General features: G+C 45.0%; 1 protein-coding gene across 1 annotated transcript in view; it reads left to right on the forward strand.

The window, feature by feature from the left end:
• BACH2 (BTB domain and CNC homolog 2) overlaps positions 1-17,343 on the forward strand; it is a 197,049-nt gene that overhangs the window by 24,781 nt on the left and 154,925 nt on the right. Inside the window, exon 2 of the mRNA XM_040597406.1 lies at positions 17,140-17,226. The gene's annotated coding sequence lies outside the window, so the exon portion shown is untranslated. The remainder of the gene's footprint in view (positions 1-17,139; positions 17,227-17,343) is intronic.

Raw genomic sequence — 17,343 nt, forward strand, 5'->3', positions numbered from 1 at the left:
AGAGGAGACGATACAGCCACACGTGCGCACACACAAGCTTACAGAGCAATGAACATACCCAGAGAAATCGCCCAGAGTAATTTTTTTTTGTGTGTGTCACGTAAATAAATGTGTTGTAAACATTCAGCGCCTGCTTGTTGAGGTTTATTTGGTAGGTTGGCCCTGTATTGCCTAAGAGCTTAAGTTAAAATGCTTACTGATGATGGGCTTGATCTTTGGGGATCTGCTGGAGGAAACTGGCTGAACTACTTCACCCCGTCTTCCATTTCTGTACATGTAAAATGGAGGCTACCTGTCTTCCCTGGGCTTAGAGGGGATTAGTTACCCCTTAGGGCTGGCTTTGGAAAGCAGAAGTGCTAAGCAGGGTGGCGTGATGTATGTCTGCTCTGGTGGCAATGGGAAGGGGGGAGGAGGAGCGTTAGCTGGTGAGGACGGGGTCAGGCGCGGGGTGGAGGGAAGGCCATCAGCAGCCACGGCCAGGCCAGGGCTGTGCAGGGCTGGCTGGCTCTTTCGGGATGCCTACAGCCCGCTTTAAAGCGAGCAAAGCAAGACAGGCAGAGGCAAAATACCCAGAGCGATTTCAGTGAATACGAGCACAAACCTGTTGGCTTTAATCAGCTTATGAGAAACGAACTGCGCCTGGGAGCTGCACGAGCCAGGCCTGAAGGCGAGCTGCAGCTTGGGCGCCCGCGTGTGCACGTCCCTGCGCCCTGGCTGGGCACGCGCCCTGCGGTGGGGGACGCTGCCCTCGGGCCCCAGCACACAGCCTCGCGCCGGCCTGGCCTGGGCCTCCCCGCGAGGGGAGCCTGACCCGCGAGGGGAGCCTGACCCGCGAGGGGAGCCTGACCCGCGAGGGGAGCCTTACCCCTTAGCGTGGTCCAGGTGAGCGCCAAAAGTGCGTTGGAAAATTGAGCTCTGTGCCTGCTTCCAGAGAAATTCCAAGCCTGGTTCAGGACAAATTACTCTCGTGTAGCAGAATCAGTGGCATAAATGCTTTCCCATCTCTTCCCACTTGGCTGAGCACCTTTCTGTCCTCATGAGCTCTGTGTTGTTCCCCTTAGTCCACGCTGCCTCTGCAGTGGGGGGATGCAGCCCCACACCCCCCTCCCAATTAATAGCCTCCCCATCATCTGCTTAAGGTTCCTGGTGGTGTCTCTGGCCGAGGCTTGTCCCTCTTGACTGGTTCCCCTTCCTGCCCTTTACACTCCACATCCTCGGGGATTTAACTCCCTGTAGTTGTGCTGGATAATGCCCAACACATAAAGCAGGGTCTGAGAATGGGATGCAGAGAGCTCCTGCACCGTGCAGACCAACGGGATGCCCAGGCGCCTCCCTGCCTTCCAGAGGACTCTGCATCTGGTGGTTAAAAATTGGATCGTTTCTCTCATTACCTCAGATTTCTGTTTGTTTGGTTTTGTGTTGTTTTGTGGGGGTTTTTTTTCTTAGTTTGATGTTCCTCATCCCTCCCAAGAAGACAAAAGGCTGTAATATTAAAAGATAATTTTGTAAGCCCAGGGAGAACACACTTTTTCCTTGTGCAAATTAAGGTAATGTTCTGTAATAACTACTGTGTAGGAATTGATTTTCTGCAGGTAACAACTTTGTGGGCTTGATACAATAAAGTAATAGAGCTGTGCATGTTGTGTGTAACCCCTGCAGTATTTCAGGGCTGTGGTAGAAACACCCTTTATTTTGCAAGAAGAGCAATAACACTCCAATATTTTCAGGTTTCAAAGTGTGACTATTAAACATAAGAACAAAAGAACAAAAATATCTGAAATTCATCGGCCATTTTCCTCTGAGTTTGCCAGGCCACACACTGTAAGTGTGGTGGTATTTCAAAGCTCATGGCAATTCAGTTTAAAAAATAATAAATTATTTCATCCTCTTGAAATATTAATGTCAGAGAAAAACAAAGGAAGAGGCTCTCTTGGCAGCTGCATCTGTGATGGAGTGGAAGATTTCTTTGTCATCTTGAAGTTCCACCTAAAGTTGAGACAGAAAACCCAGCACTTCATTGTCATCACGATTCTTTCTGTCTCTTTCAGATGTGGTTGGCAAGCTCCTTTCTTTTGCCTTGTAGCATGAGCAGGGAGTCTCCAGCTTACAGAGGCTCTGGGAGAATGTGTAAGGAATTGCATGAGTCCAGAGAGGATCTGCGAGGTGTGGTTCTGTAGTAAGTGGGCTTGTTTCAGCCCAGGGGCTCGTTGCAGTCTGATGTAGGGCACGAAGGGCAGTGTTGGCCCCTGGCATGGAGGATAAGCCCAGTGATTCTGGACCAGCAAGTGATGTCCCAAGAATACTTACTGTATCCTGCTCTGCATCAGCTGAAAGAGAGGGTAGAGCATGTAGGGAACTACTGTTTTGCCTGGCTATGCGCTTCTGGTACTTGTTGAAGTAAAAGTTGGTTTCTAGAGCCCACGTAAAATCCATCTGTGTGTCTGAGTTATTCCTCTGTACCTTGGGAGATGTAAACATGTGGACCTGTCCTTCTCTGGAGGCATTCAAAACCAACCTAGACGTAATTCTGTGCAACCTGCTCTAGGTGAACCTGCTTTACCAGCGGGTTGGACTAGATGATCTCCAGAGGTCCCTTCAGACCCTGACCTGTGATTCTGACCTGGGGTTAGATCTGAATTGTGGGTCAGCATGTGCTTAAGCCTGTTGGGAGCCTGAGAGGATGGTACTGGTCTGGGGATGGGGGGCAGCCAGACCATGATGTCCTATTTTGAAGGAAGCCGGTGGGGAGGGTCATCTCAGGTGGTGCTAGAAGAAGGGCCGGTGTTAGTGCCTACATGGGTCAAGAGAAACCCAGACGGTGAAGCTGGCTCCCCCGGCAGTGGGCGTGGGCACTGACCAGGCGCTGTGATTCTGCTGGGTGCACAGGTTGTGGTTCTGATTTTATTGAGATGTTCTTTCAAGGGAAAGGTACCTACCGAAGCCGTAAGTACCTATCGGGCTGGCAGCAAGTGGATGCTCTTTCTGCCTGGGCAGAGCTGAAGGGCTGTGAGTAGCTGTCACCTCTCTTTCTGGTGGTGGGGGTGATGCACCGGCGCTTGCACCCTGTCCTTTCCTGCCTACGCTGCCAGTGCTGCTGTTCCGCAGCTAGCTTTTCTCAGTGTGGCATTACCTGTCTCGTCTGTTTTGATGGCTATGTTCGAAATATCTTGCTGCTGGTTATGCAAAGTATCTGCTTTTCATCATCACATCTTTTTGTGTGAATGCCATGTTGAGTCTTCAGTATGGATTTAATATTTCTTCAATATTACATGTTAATTGCTTCCAATTCTCTATTGCTTCATCTCTTGGCCACTTCAACTTAAATTATTATTATAGCTGCTCTTTTGTGAAATGTGTTATGCCTGGTCTGATTTTTCTTTTCCATTTCATTGAAGTACTTGGCAGCTTAAGTAAACCTTCTTGCCTTATATATTTTGTTTAGAACAACAGATTCCCATTAAATCAAGTACGGGAGTTTGTTTAGTTAATAAGGAAAATGGTACAGCACTACTGAATGGACAATACGCACTAAACTGAGAACGGTACATTTCTTGAAACTTGAGGCTTGTGTGTTGATTCTTAGTTCTCAAAAAAAATTTATTACTATTCTCTGTGCAGAATTCCATTATGGCAGGTGATGTGTACTATTCCTCTAGATATTAGCCTTTGTATAGGGGAAAGGGTATGGAGTTCTCCATACTCACATTGAATGAAAAGTGCTCCTTCAAAAGGCTGATGAGTAAAACTGGACCTCAGCAAGTAAAATACATCAAGGTAATGTGTCCCTTAAACCCTGACTCTTAAGTCTGTATTGATCTTCCTTCAGTGGAGCAGGAGTTGCTGCTGGAGTCCTTCTGAATTGATGCTGAGTGTCCTCATGTCCAAAAGAAAACTCCTCCTGGAGGACAGACGGGGAGAGAGGTTGTTGAGGCACTGTCAGATGGGAGTGACTGGCACAGAAAGCTGTGCAGGTGGTGGTGAGTTTTATCTCGGTCCTCTTACAGAGCTTGGAGCGCCCCAGGGTGTGTCGGTGACACAGTGGCAGCTCTTCTGAGCTTGTCCTTTCCTTTGGGTAGCAAAGGATGGGAAACTTCTGCCTGGGTGGGACGTGTGGGAGCTGGACCAGGTGAAACAAAGGGTGGTGGGAAAGGTGCCTGATGAAATGCTGTATGTTTTGTTTATTGAGACGACTGTGCCTGAAACAAAACACGCTGATGCTTCCCCGCAGCCTCAGACCACTTCTTTCCTGGCTGGCTGTGCGAATCCAGGTCCTGCTGTTTACCCCGTGCAGAAACTATTCGGCTGTAAAGGGGATGAGCTCATAGAAAGACTTGTGTGAGGAAATGCAAGATCTCCCAAAGATAGCACAAAATTGTTTCTTAATGAGTCTTGGGTACAGCATTTCATAAGGGACCTTCGGAAAAGTATGAAAAGTATTTGCCTTGGTATCTTAATAACCTCTCCGGGGGAGGGAGCAGTCTCCTTCTCATGCACGGCTGCTGCGAGCCGGAGCCTTGGGTTCCACCGGGGTGAGCAGCCCCTCTGCCTCCTGCATGTCATCGCTTCCACCCCAAGTGCGGCTGCTCGCAGGCTGGGATTTGAGGTGTCTTTTGTAAGTTAGCGTTTGGAAAGGAAACCAACAGGCTTCGCTGGATGCCCATGAATTGATCCAGGTGCTTGTTTCTAATGCAGACAGTAACTCATTCATGAGCATAACCCAAAGAGGATGTAGTCGGTTGTATCTTTTTTTTTTTTAACTGAAAAAAGTATTTTTGTAAGTGATTTAAAAATGGCTTTAAAAAAAAAAAACAACAAACAAAACCCAAGCAGGTGTTATGCTAAAATGTGAAGTGCTTTTACAGTCTCACAGCATATCTTTTTTTTTTTTTTTTTTTTTTCTTTGCGTTACCATTACCAGCAAACAGCTGATCATAATGGACTATAAGGTGCTGGGTTATTGCTCAGGTTTATGCTGCTGTTGGTTGCATGCTGACTGTAAAAGAGTTCAATTATCTTAATAGTTGCAAAGCAAGGAAGCATAGGACATAGGACCAAAAGCATGGGTTACTGTTGAGATGTTATAACCCCAAAATAGAAAATAAATATGCTAAAAATATCTTTCATTTCCATTCCTACTTATCCCTTCTTAAAATAAACAAAACCAGCATTAAACAACTATCCATTTGTTTTTGGAAATTTCTAGAAAGTGCTGGAATATGAGCGCATGAGCTTGACAGCGCTACCAGCCTGCTGCAAGACCACATGGAAGCGCTTAACTGAGTGAAGAGACAAGTTTCTTTTGTTTCAGATGATAGGATATTATTTAAAACTGATTGCAGCTTGTTGGTTTTGAAGTCAGTTATTTTCAGCCAGTAACCTCTAAATGCCGCCGATTTCAGTTGTGTCTGCTCCGCGCCTGCCGGGGCTGGGGGAAGGAGAGAGGGGCAGCCGAAGCAGGGGGCAGCGTGCCCTGTGCTGCTGTGCCTCCCTTGCACCAGATGGTCCCACCTCGCAGCACACTTGCGGCTTATTCCCTTCACATTCCTCAATATTACTAATTTTCTCTTCCATAAATCATCAGTTCCCTTTCCTAGCAATTAATCATTTCACTTATTTTTTTTGTTCTATATTTAATCCTTCCCGTTCATCAACTCTCTTGCATGTTAATCTTCCAATATTAGAAGGATTGTTCAGATCCAGTTCAGAAGCCAGTTCAGGTCGTGTCAGTGGCCCCTAGTTTCCTCTCTTTATTTTGGTGACTGACAACAAGACTGTCTGGGGGAAGGACCAGTACTCCTGCCCCTGCCCGCCCCACCCCAATGGCAAATACAGCAGGCTGACAGTCTGGGGTGGCTTTACCCTTTAATTATTGGGTCAAGACTGGCACATGAGGCATTTATGCTCTTTTCCAAAGTCTTGTTGAGATGGGAAACTTGTGTCCAGTCCCTTTTTGCATCCAGATGGACTCTTGGCTTCTCTGGCATCAAGGGGAATGAATTACTATTGGGTAAATCACATGTTGTATAGAGTATTTTCTTTTACATCTGCTGAGTTTTCATTTGGTTGAAATTTATTTTCTTCTTGTGTTGCAAGGTAGAGAAAGACAATCTCCTCTCTTCCCAGTTTATTTTCTAAAACACGTAATTTAAGCAGACCAAATGGAGCACCTTACCCAGAACGGGAGCGCACCTTCCTCCCGCCCAGCAGCGCTGCTGCAAGGGTTTTGCTGTCTCCCCTTTCCTTCTGCCAGCCGGTGCTGGGGTGCCCCTGTTCAGAGCCGGGCACAGGTGGCTGGGCAGTAGCCCCAGGCTGTCCTACCAGCACAGGAGGGTAACCCAAGCCATCCTCAGTGACGCCACAAGATGTCTCTTAAATTGGAGAGGTGTTTGTCAAAAGATGTAAAAGCCGTCACTGTGGATGTGTTTCTTGGGGTGGGTGTGGGTTGACAAAGCACGGGAGAGGTGTCTATCAGCGGAGCGGTCTGATGGAATGATAGCTCTTTTGTTCCAAGATATAACTGTAGCGCATGCGTAGGCTCCTGTCTGCTTTATTTTACTTGAATTTATTTGAATTCTACAGAAAACTTCTAAAAGCCACATCAAGTTTCTTAACATTTTTCAAAGCAGCCCCTGACTTAAAAACGCTGGGTGAGCAGGATGAAGGGACGTGCTGAGGTGTTGACACCCGCAGCAGCAGTTGGAAAGGAGGGACCCAGAGCGCTGTGCCCGGTGGTGTGCAGCTCCCTGGGGGACAAACCTTGCCCGGGGAGCCTACGAGAGGGTGCGTTGAGGGGATTTGTAGCTCAGTGTTTGAATGCCGTATCGTTGACAACATGTGTTGCCTGCATTTCTTATCATTCCAGTAACTTCCCACCTCTCAACTGCAGGTTGATAGTGGTGCCCTTTGTGGACCTGTGTGGGTGAATTCTCTGTAGTACCTAGCGTTGCTCTGCCTTTAACGTGTATACCCTAACTGCTCAGATAAAATAAATTCATTGTACTTTGCTGCAGCTGTCAGTGAAAGGAAATTGTGCATTTTTCCCTTGAGTGTTGCGAGTTTTTCTTCAGTCTTTCTTTGAAAGCCCTAGTAGCATGGTACTTTTGAGATCGATCTTTCTTTATGGAGGAAAAATCACTTTATGCTTTTCTTGTGTTCAGAATTATGCAAAGCAGTTGCCGAGCATAAATGTGCAACAGTAAATGCTGTAGAAATGTACTTTACAAAGATTCCACCGTTAACCACACTGAAGAAAACAAAAATGCAAGGTTCTTCAAATCGATGTCACATGCAGGAAGTGACATTTAAATTCTTACTCATTTAAAATTAAGCTTTCTTACCATTTTCCTTTTTTAAAGCGTTGAAGATTTTCCATTAGTTAAAGGGTTGTCTTGCAAGCCTTCAAGAATAAGGTTTTAGTTGGTGGTTTGGTTTTGGTTTTTTTTTTGTTTTTTTTTTTTTTTTTTGTGAAGAGGCTTGGGCTATTGGGCTTTAATTTAGAGATGATGGTATACTTTTGAGTGTGAGGACCGTGTACATCTAATTGGCTATTTGAGAACCTGTGTTAGAGGACTGACCTCAGAAGCATTAGGAAATGGTAGTCCCACTGCTTATCTTTACACTTCATAAAAAGCATTGTTTAATTCTTGGAAGAAGAGGGTGTTTCAGTCTCGCTTAGTTTTCTTCTTTGTTCTGCTTTGCTTTGCTTGTGTTGGTGTTTTTCCTGGTCCCTTTCAGTGCTGGAATATAGTATTAAACAACTGTATGTTTTATGGCTTTTACTCCCAAGTTTCCAATATTTTTTTTTTTTGTCATGTGGAAGCCTCATGTTGAGCCTCCGGTAAACAGATTTTCTTGAATCCAAACAAAAAGCAAGGGCTGCGACATGCAACCAGTTTTGGCTGTGAAATTGAGTCAGAGTCACTTGCACACATCCAGTCCCAGCAGCAGTGAGCTTGCGCTTGCCCAAGTGTTGTTCTTCCCCACTGCTCCCAGCTGAGCTTGTGTCCCAGCAACGAATGACATTCAGGACTCCTCTGGATGGCAAGCTGAGCTGTCAGTCCCCTCTGCTATTCAAGTTGTCCAAACAAGCTTTTCCTCCTTCCTTTTTGAAGGAGTGTTGCTGGAGTAAACATCTGTCCTTCCTCTTCGTTTGAATTGCTGATCCTTTCGCATGCTGGTTGCGCTGTGGATTGAACACAACTGTCAATGCTTTTCTGAAGCATGAAAGGACAATGCATTTGTTTCATTTCTCAGGCATCTGCCAGAAGTATTTGATAGCGTTGAAGTGTTGAGATGTTATCTCAATCACTTAAATTCCGTGCTTCAGTATTTCTCCATTGCTAGTGTTGAAAACAAACCCACCAAATTTAAAGTATGAACTCTCTTTCAAATGAAATACAGCATTTAATGTACTTTTGGCTGGTAAAATTATCACAGTTGCTAATTGGTATTATTTTCATTGTTACTATTGCATCTTCTTTATCAGAATATGTTTGTGTTTCTTTCATCTAGCACTTCTCCACAGCGTTGTGGAAAAATAAGTCTTTATCTCCTGTGCATCTCCTATGTGTTACTCTGTCAGCCAGGAGTGTCTCTGGTATCTTGGAAGTATTGGAAGATTTTAAAATACAGTCTATTAAAGAAAAAAAATAATTAAGAGATACTCTGTTTAAAAAAAAGAAAAAGCTAAAATCCTGTTAAATAATTAAGATGCTTTGGGCTTTATCAGGATTGACAGTGTTCTTGCCATAATATACATATGCAAAAACTGTAAGAAGTTTAATATTTTATAGCAAGGATAACTCCAAAACCTAAATCTGCTGGCTTGTTTCTATGGTAACAAATATTGAAATATGTCTAGCCAACACTGTAGGTCCATTCCCTCCCCTTTAATTTCTGTCTATGGGTTCTAGGAGTTCATTAAAACTGTAGAATCCTTTTAAAATTGGTGTGTTCTGTTGTAAAATTCCTTAAGATTAATGTTGAACATAACTTTAAATTTCAACATAAGCATTTCTTTGAAAGAGATTTCTAAGACTGCATATTCACCAATCTGGTATTTTTGTTCTTCATTGGCAAGTTGATCTTTTTTTTTTTTTTTTCCTGTGCATGACTATAGTTAAAAAATGGAGTTTCATTCTATGGATTCTGCTGAAAATATTAAAGACTGCTTAACTGTAGCAGTCTGGCTGGAAGACAATAGCAGCATGAAGTCAGCACCTGCAGCATTAAATTTAGTGGTCAGGACCTCTTGGCCAGAATTGCTTCTTTGGGGTCCTGTCCTATGCTTAAGATTGAAATGATGGCTTACTGGGAGCTTCAGCCTTCATTTCAATTAATGACACTTAACTTTTTGTTTATTACAGTGTATTTTCTAGGTATCTGATTTAAGCCACTTCGTGTCTGACATCTTCTGGTTGTTTTTCTTATGAGGGCAGCCCAGCAGTGCTGGGAAGCAGTCTGAAGTGCTGGCTGTGAGATTCCATTTCCCCAGTGGTAACTCAAGCCACAAGCACCTAGTCCCAGCAGTAAGAGAAAAATTTTGAGACTTTGAAGTGAAACATCAGGTTGATGCAACATTTTGCATCTGGTTGACTAGCCAGCATTAGATGCAGCTGGAAGCAGAAAGGCTTCCTCCCTCCACCTGCGGGAACTCTGGTTTCTGCTGGGATGTAGTGAAGATAATGAGGCAACAGAAAGAAAATTTCAGAAACTCGTATTTGCGCTTAACAGCTGTGTTTCAGGAGCCTGTGGTTATGGACTAAATGCATGTTTTCTCATCGGGCTAATAGCAACCACCCTTTTTTCCTCAAAAAGACTTGTAGCTGGGGATTTGGAAATCATACCCAGCAACCTTAACTGGTGGCTTGAAGGGCAGAGAAGTGCAGCTGGAACCAGTAGCTGAGGTACTCAATAAAAGCAGAAGGTGGTGTCCAGAGAAAATGCAGTTCATTCATTTGCATCCTTCCAGAGCAACAAGGAAGAAAGTGGGATATTTAATGGGCAAAGGATTATCTCCACAGTCCTGTGCAGGAATGAGCGACTTCAGTGCTGAGCTCGAGGCTGGCACAGGCAGAGCTTTCCTCCAAGAGCCTCAAGTTGGCAGTTCTGCTCCTCAGGCGGAGCCAGGCTGAAAGAGGGGGGCGGTACATGTGCACAAGGGAACATGAAAACAAAACAACAGGCATAAATACTATTCAGCTGGACGGTGAGCAAAATATCCTGTCACCTCGCAAGTCCTAGGTGAATCTCCAGAACCTCCTTTTATGATTGCAGACTTCACGTAGAAAAAGAATTGAGGCAGCGTTCAGTGAGGAAGTTGGGTTGGGTTGGATATGGTCTTGCGTTCACGCACCCTCACGCTGCACAGTCAAGGACAGCAGTGTCCGCTCTTGGCAGTATTTTGAACTCCAGAGTTTAGCACAAATCCATCAAAAAACTGTTGATCTCTGCAATGAGCTTCACCCAAGGGACAAAAGGTGCATATTCTTGTTACTCAGAAATAGCATTTTCCCGCAGGGCTGCTTCCCCCACCCCACCACCTTTTTGTTTTCATGGTGAAGGTTTTTTTTTTTTTTCTTTCTTTTTTTTCTTTTTTTTTTTTCTCCAACAGAAAAACAAACAACCACCAGTCTCGTAACTACAAGATGAAACTTGGCTTTTCCAGACAGAGGTGTGAAGTCTCCGTATGTATTTGTAGAGTGCCTAGTACAGGGAGAGTACCAGCTGAGTCCCCTGGGAGCTGGAGTGAAAGCCTCTTTTGTTTATGTTTTTATATCCGAACACAAATTCTGAACAAAATTTTCTGAATTAAACTGACTCCAGACTTGCTACAAATGTATGAAAAAGTTCTGCTCTTTCATTTCTTGGGCTGAGTGTAGAACTTGGTAAAACCATGGATGTGCTCCAGCCCAAAATATTTTTTTTTCTTTAAAATAATCAGTTTTTCTTAAATAGGTGCAAGAATATATCTAACAAAACGAGTTCTGTTTTGAGGCTTTCACACATCGTACTGATGGGCTTGTCAAATTTATTTTCAGGAAAAGTGAGCAGGATTATACATGTGCACGAAAGCTGTGAATACTCCTGTTCCATTAGGCTTGTAATCTTTTGCAGGCACAGCAAGCCTGCTTACTACAGCACGGCCAGTTGGTTGCCGTCGGGAAGCTTTCGCGGTGGACAAATGGTGTCCACACCAGTTTTTCCACCTTACTTTAAAACATCTGGTATATATCAGGGTCCTACACACCCTTTTTGACTCTTGGAGCTGTGAAATGAAAAAGCAACTTGTGTTCTTCTGTGATCAGCTCTCACATTCTCATATGGTGTCTGTGCGATCAGACACATCAAATTATACTTTGACTTGCTCCTACAGTTTGAGAAGTACCATCGGGTTTAGAGAAACCGCTCAGTAAAATCCTGCAGAGGGTGAGTGTGAGTTGAGGGGAAGCGGACATAAGAGGTAAGATGCCAGTGGTTATATGGTCTGCTCAGTGCAAGGCACAGGCAGAGTTCAAGCCACGATTGCTGCTATTAACCTTCACGGCATTTGCACAGAACAGGAGTTGGTGTTTCTTGCACAGGTAAAGTCGGTATTTCCCTTAACATAAGCAATCCTGTAGGAAGAGGCATACCAGACGATTAAAAAATAATAGGCAGCGTGAGTGCATGCAGAGAAAATCTGCTTTGATAGGGGAGTGTTTGTTTGCTGCAGGAGTTACGTAGCCCCTTGTGAGAGGAGAGACAAGGATTTGTAGAACTGTATTCATTTTAAATGTCTCTGAGCGCCTGGTGCTGTCCTGATAACAGGGGGAATTTTTTTTCTGGTGAGTTTTTTTTGAGACCTACAGTTTGGAACAGAAGGTGGATGGTACAACTCCATAATACCTTTTATGTGATATTCCCAACCATAACGTTACTGAGAGCAAGTCTCCCTGCCCCATTTCCCTGCTGATTAAAAATTCAGTTCCTTATTTATGAGTCCTCTGGAGGCGAAATTTCGAGAGGTCAAGGGTGGCTCTGTTGCAGCTTCTTTTCTGTCCTCAATTTCCTAGCCTTATGGCAGAGTGTTTTTCTCTGTAGTTACTTCTGCCATAGTGGTTGAAGACAGAAAATGTTTAGCTTAACCCTGGGGCAGCTCAAACCTTGTGCTGGATTAATTAAAAGAATTGTGCTATGCCCTCCACAGCTGCAGAGTGTTTGCGGGGGGGGAGAAAAGGGAGGAGCACTGTGCACCGGGGGGGGCAGGAGGACTCATCCTGCCTGCCAGCATCCCCGCAGTCAGCGGGAGATCCCGGTGTGTGAGGAGAGCAGGTATCGGCTCCCAGATCTGCCACGCAGCTACCTGAGCTGAATTTTGCCTGCAGCACTCTGTTTGCAGGGGAGCTGTTCCACCACCAGAGTATTTTATTTTCTAAAGTTGTTTCAGTCCCCTTTTCCATCCTGGGGAAAAAAATAAAAGCCCTTTGGAAGAGGGGCTAGGTAATGAGGCGATGCGTTTCTCCTCCATGTTACGTACTTCGTACAAGTTAAAAGGCTTGTTCTGCCTTTCATCTTGTGGACTGTTTTCTGCAGATATTTCCTAACTTTTCCCATGACGTTTTCGCCTGGTTCTTCAGAAGGTTGTACGGACTGAAAGAGACTATTGTTTCTGCAAGAGCGCAAGCATGTGCACATCGGCTAATCTGGTTGGTACAGGATTTCAGGAGTGGGTGTTGGACTGAGGAACGGGATTGGGATGTGTGCAGCTATGAATTCTTGCTAACGGCATGCTCTTTTATGCTGTAAAAAATACTGCATTTCACTTTCTAGGTTCGCCATTTGTTTTTCTCCAAAAGTTTAACTCCAGTACCATGAGACGTAAACAGAGAAATGGTGTACAGGAAGATTGCAAAAACTTTGGTTAGCAGAGATTGGAAAGCTGGTTCAGTTTTCAGTCCTGTGCCTGGATAGGTATCAGCTACTTGATTGCACAGAGACTCAGAACACGTGTTTTTCACAAATGTCTTAAGTTTAAAATTGATACTTCATTGTTTTTCTCACTTTCTCCTTCCCTACATTTGGATTTTCATTTTGAAGTACTGGATACACAAACAAATACTCTTTAGCCTGGCATTTAAGAGGCAGACTTTGGCAATCAAGATGCATTTGCCAGCTCTTGAGACACTGCAATCTGAACCTTGCATTTACAACAAACACTTTCTGCAAAGTAGTTTGCATACAAGATATCACATGGTACGGATATGGTGTTTGTTTTTGGGGGGTTGGGGTTTTTTTTCAGTCAGATGGTATCAGCAGGGAGCAAAGAAACCACTCGTGGTTGTTTTTGTTTTACACCTAGGATCTTGTCAGATGCAACCTTGCCGCAGATTTTTTTTTCCCCTTTCAGGAGCATTACCTAGAAGATGATGCTGGGATAACTCCAGCTTCCTGGTGGTGACCCAGATCTCTGCTGGCGATGAGATCTCATCTCCACTGGGCACAGAGTGAGAACAGCAGTTGTGTTTTCAACTACTGATCCACGGGCATGTTCCCATACGGTGTTTCCAGGCTTGTCAGCAGCCTTGCAGCGCCTTGGCTATTGCTGCTGACGTGCCCGTGTCTGGCGGCAAAAGGCGGGGTTTTCTTCCATGCTCTGGTTTCATGTAGGTCTCATAAGAGGGTGTGAGGCAACTCCAGGATGTTTTTACATACTACTTTTATGTATGTGTGAGACAGCATAAAAATCCATGGAGTTTTTTTAGCAGCGACAACATTGTATAACTGATGATTCACCGTATCTCTGTTCTAATGCAGTTTCCTTGCTTGGTCAGGAGCAGTTTCTGTTTGTGAGTGACCCCTTGGAACTAAAACATACAGGCTGGGAAGGCTGAGGCTTGCTGGTAATTTAAGATCTGATGAGGATTGATACTGTGGTTTGTTGATGGATTTTGTCTGGCTGAGATGCTTTTTGATGCATGCACAGGAATTCCCAGGTGTTGATAAAAGCACTTGACCCTAGCCAATTTTTCCCCAAGAGGGTAGGGAAGGGAGATTGTGAAGTGAGAAGGAGTTGGAGGTTTGTCTGGTTACTTTTCATCTGTGGGCTCTCTTATTTAGCAAAGTTTCACCCGGAGTCACGTGTGGTTTTAGCACCTCTGGACCAAACTGTGTTGGCTGTCCTTGAAGGGTTTTCCAATGCTTTCACGGGACACGGCATGGGTCAGCTACCTTGCTTCACAGACCACCTCACTGCTTGCCAAGTGGTGTTTGTGTAATTGCACCCCCTTTTCAGCAGCTCCTGGGCACGGTACAGAGCACTGGAAGCAGTCTGCAAAGCTGCCTTTTCCTATCCGAGACCCCTTTTGTGTTAGACTGAGTCCTTGCTGCTATAGCCAGGAATATTTGAGGCGTGTTTTTGCTGACAGTTTTCTGCTCTGCACTCCTGTGAGGATTGGATGTAGGGCAGTTTGGAGGGTTCCTAGCAGTGGAACTCCCTATTTACAGTCAGCGAGTTCATTAGAGCCCTAAATTATTTACCTTAAAGAATTCAAGCCCTGAATTATTTACCTTTAAGGTCTGTCTTCCTGCATTGTGCATTTGGTTAACTGTAGACCTGTGCTCTGTTATATGCTCTGAATGTCTAAGGCAGTGTAGTATCTAGGGTGGTTCCAGCTATTTGCTGTTAATTTTAATTTTGTACACAAATATGTTACGGTATTATAACTGAGGTCAGAGTGCGGCTCAGTGAGGTATAAAAAGGATTTCTGTAGACCTAATTTTTAGTCTTGTGAATGCATGGACAGCTTCTGGTTACGTATCACACTCGCCTTTCTCTCTGCAAGTCCTCTGCCTTGTGCCAAGCCTCCAGCTGTATCTGCAAACCCTGGGCAAATGCCCTCTTCAGCGTTTTGGTTTTTCCCTGCTGTTCCATGTTTGACTCCACGCTTTTATTTATGGCATACTACTTCAAATCCTGCTGAAGAAGTTTGCCATTTCCTCACAGACTTACTCTGTTTATCAGCCTCAGGCTTGAGGGTTTGACAAAGAATTCGGGAAGCGTGGTCACTTCTTCATGGGAAGAGAGTTAAAGCAAGAGGACGAAGGATCTTAAGGATCTTACAGCCTTGCTGCTGAGATGTCTCCGTACGTCGTAGTATTTCATGTACTGGAAATACAATTCCCTTTTGCTGCGAGTGTTCATTAGTTTTGCTTGAGAGGAGCCAGGGTTTCAGGCTGGTTAGGAACTTGCCATTAATGGCCACTTGGGAAACGCCGGGTTTAAATGACTGGAGCGGCACTGCATCAGAGCTGCGTGGCAGCTCTCCAAGGCACGGCTCATCTGCCTGAGCACTGAGAAGGGGTGGCAGGGAGTGGCGGGGTGGCTGCTATCTTCACTGCCAACACCTGTCAGAGTTGTCCTGTGCTGTTATCCCACAGCCCTGGTGCATGGTCAGTTACGTCCCCTGTGCTGAGCGCAGCAGGAGAGGGCAAGGAGAGCCGCTGCGGGCAGCGCTCGCCCACCACGTTCCCCTCCCTTTTTAGTGCTTCAGCTCATCAGTGTTCTGTCTTGCCAGTATAGCTTTGGTCCACCAAAGGAAAAAGGCAGGAGGCAAACAAGCGGCAGACAGCGTCCACTGGCATCGCAGAGGCTTGAACATGATTCCTTGGCAGTGCTGCAGCTGCACAGCCACCGTGAGCCCTCTGTTCCTAACCAGGTTGTCACTCTCTCCCCATCCTACCTCCAATTTTCTCTCCCAGTTAAGTGAAGTTTCTTGGTTTGCCCTATTTTTTCCTGCTGTGCCCTGGCCCAGCTCTTGGCTGCTCTGTGTTGAGTGTGGATGGCTCCAGGCTGCCAGGGCTGTGGCAGGGAGACCACCTGGAGCAGGGGAGAGGGCTGATCCCTGTCCTTGCTTGGGAGGTGGCCCTGCCCGGTCAGGAGCAGATGCCAGAGGCAAAGGCCAACTCTCTTCCTCAGCCCTGGACTAGACCGTGCTCTTTGCTTTTTTCTGTCACCTGGCTAGTCCTAGGTTTAATCCCTCGGTTCCGGTGGTTGCCAGAATTTGTTGAGTCTTTCCAGCCACTTCTTTGGGAATAGCTCAAGTCAGACCCCTGCAACCAAAACCTTGCCAGAAAGTTTTTCTTGCAGACATCCATGTCAACGATGGACAGAGTATGCCAAATGCCTGAGCCCTGAAATCACAGGATGGGTATCACAGCCGTATCTTGCACCCCAAGCAGTGTAGTTGTGTTTAATTCATATGCCCTTGTGGAGGTAGGCATGGGGTCACATACAGATGGTTGAGTTGCATCTTCTTAAGTGAAAGGGTTTGCATTTGTTTGCTTTCAGAGAGGGCAGTGAAAATACTGACATTAATGGCATTTCCAGTACTGAAAATCTGGTGTCATTTTTTCTTTACTTATGATGTGTCTTCTGGCCACTCAGGGAGGCTGGTGGATTTTTTTGAGGTTTTATCTTCAACTGGGTTTCTACCATGTGGGCTTTTTTCTCCTTATTTTAAGTGTGGAAATTTCTTATATGAAGTGTACATCTTGGTTCGTTGGTGTATTGGCAGGAGAATTCGACACTGAAGCATAAAGCTACTAATATGTGAGGTGAGGAGTAAACACAGACACCAAAAGACCCTTTTGAGAATTTTAAGCAGAGTCACTACTTAAATAATGCTGTAGGAACAAAGTTCAGGGAAATTGTACGATTAAGTAATTTACCGTCAATGTAATTTTGCAAGTATTATTTTTACATTGCTGCTGCGGTTATTAGTGGCATGTATTTACTGTCAAAACTGAAAGAAACTTAAGCAGCTCTCTTTTCCCCTGTATTTCTGCTTTGGCACTGGTCCCAGCGCTGCCAGGCAGGATGCCCTGGGGAGAAGACAGAGGATGCAGGCGCAGGAGACCTGTGTTCCTCTGCACAGCTCTACAAGTGATGCACTGTGGTACCTTGGCTGCCCCTTTAAGTTGTTCTCTTTCACTTCTATTTGGTCAATAAGCAGTTTTGGGGAAAAAACTTTTTCTTGTTTAATACCTTTATGACACATGGCAGAAAACAAAAGACCTAAATATTTGCCTGGAAAGTAATGCAAATAATAGATGATTGTGTGCAGTTAATCAGTTTTTTCTTTTGTGCTGTTTTTCACACAGAGCGATGAAGCAAGAGAGAAGTTTTTAAAAACAGAAAAATGTGATTGCATAAACATCATTGTTGGCAGGAGGACTTGGTGGATTCAGGTAATAATGTGACACCGCTTTTTATTACGCTTTAAAAACTGTCTAGGTTTCAGGCTGACAGTGGCCTTTTGTAAGGGATTGAGGGGTAGAGGAAAGTGACACAGTATAACAAGACCC

Source organism: Falco naumanni, chromosome 6 (assembly GCF_017639655.2).
Source record: "Falco naumanni isolate bFalNau1 chromosome 6, bFalNau1.pat, whole genome shotgun sequence".
Lineage (NCBI taxonomy): Eukaryota > Metazoa > Chordata > Aves > Falconiformes > Falconidae > Falco > Falco naumanni.